Below are 1,617 nucleotides of genomic sequence, written 5' to 3' on the forward strand. Positions count from 1 at the left end.
TAGTTTGATTTGGCTCTAATATTGAATCAAAGTCTTTATCCGCTTCTGTGAGTACATGAAAAAGATCTCTATGCCAAAGTTGTGATTAACTTTACAGATTCAGGGGAATTATGGAAATGCATCACGCAAATGCCTACTTGCCAAAATTATTCCATGACCTTGTGCTTAGGCTGAGTTTTAAATAATTCAGTGATGTATTGAATGAATAAATTTGTATTGCTTGTTACTCTAAACAGTCACGCATTCACTTTTCTTTGCCGTTTTTAATAAAGCCTAGTTTTCTAATATTCATGAAATATTCCATTTCAATTAAATTACATAGGTTTTGAGAAAATAGTTTGCCCTAAGCTGTTTAGTCTTGACACCAACTGTCATTTGCTTTTTCTTTGGTATAATGCCCAAGGATGCTTTGAGTACAGCTAATGCAAAGCACTGTCACTCTTTAATGAGATACTTTTTGATCATGTACAAACACAACACTGTCTGAGGATTAGAATAATAAACGGAAACAATATTTTGTTTCGGGGATATGATATATCAAAATATGCAAAAATACACTATTGTAGCAAAATACACTATTGCTAATTTAGTGGAAATTATGAATATGGACTGTCCCAACTTACCTTAATTTCAAGCATATGTGTGTAAATACATTAGATTGTCTCAAACTTATCCTTTGTCTCACACTCACATTACCTGTGTTCATGACACACAAATAAATGTTCAAGTAGATCTTTGCATTATTAGACTTATTTAACATTTGAAAACCACGTACTGTCATGCAGCTTTTACATTTTACTAACCTGTCGAATCTACCCTATATTTCATGACATTCATGCCTCAAATAGTTTTGATGTTCTCAGGTTATTTCTTTCTGAGTCATGGTTTTAGTTCTAGAATAAAAAAAGCTATCTGTAACTAGAAATATTAAATAGCAAGAATAATAATTTTGGTTTACTATGTCTGGTACTTTTTATACATCCTATACGTAATTGTAATACACATACTTAATGAACTAGACATTTTGATTGTAGTATATTTTTAGTCAATTTTAGACATAATGAAACTATACTCACCATCTGATTAAACAAAAGCAATACAAAATTGAAATGTATGATGGTTTACACATGGAAAGCCATGAATTAATGGTATGTACATATTAATAAGCACCATCCAATTGTCTTTTTAAAAACGTTATTTATGATACCATTGAGTTTGATAGTTTTGAATCATTTCACATTAAAATTATTGGCATTTTCATAACAAAACATCCCTTTCAGGTACACTTTCATTCGCCTAAGTTCTCTTCTATAAGGGCAGGTGGTTTCAGGCAGCTGGGATTTGATGCCACAAAAGAATTTTAAATCTACTCCATTGCAGTGTTCTTAGAAAAAGACAGTCAGGATCTGCCACAAGAATTTTGGAAAGCATTTTCATTTTTACAAAAAGCAAGGAAAAATAGCCCTATTCATTTACTTTAATTCACTTGATCTACACATAGCAGCCATTCAGAATAGGGTAACTTCAGGTAGCTCCAGCTACTACACTACCACTTGTTCTCTTTTATGTACATGATTAGTAGACCAATATATGACAGTATAGGCAAATACAGTGCAA

Source organism: Propithecus coquereli, unplaced genomic scaffold (genome assembly GCF_000956105.1).
Source record: "Propithecus coquereli isolate 6110/MARCELLA unplaced genomic scaffold, Pcoq_1.0 Scaffold112, whole genome shotgun sequence".
NCBI lineage: Eukaryota > Metazoa > Chordata > Mammalia > Primates > Indriidae > Propithecus > Propithecus coquereli.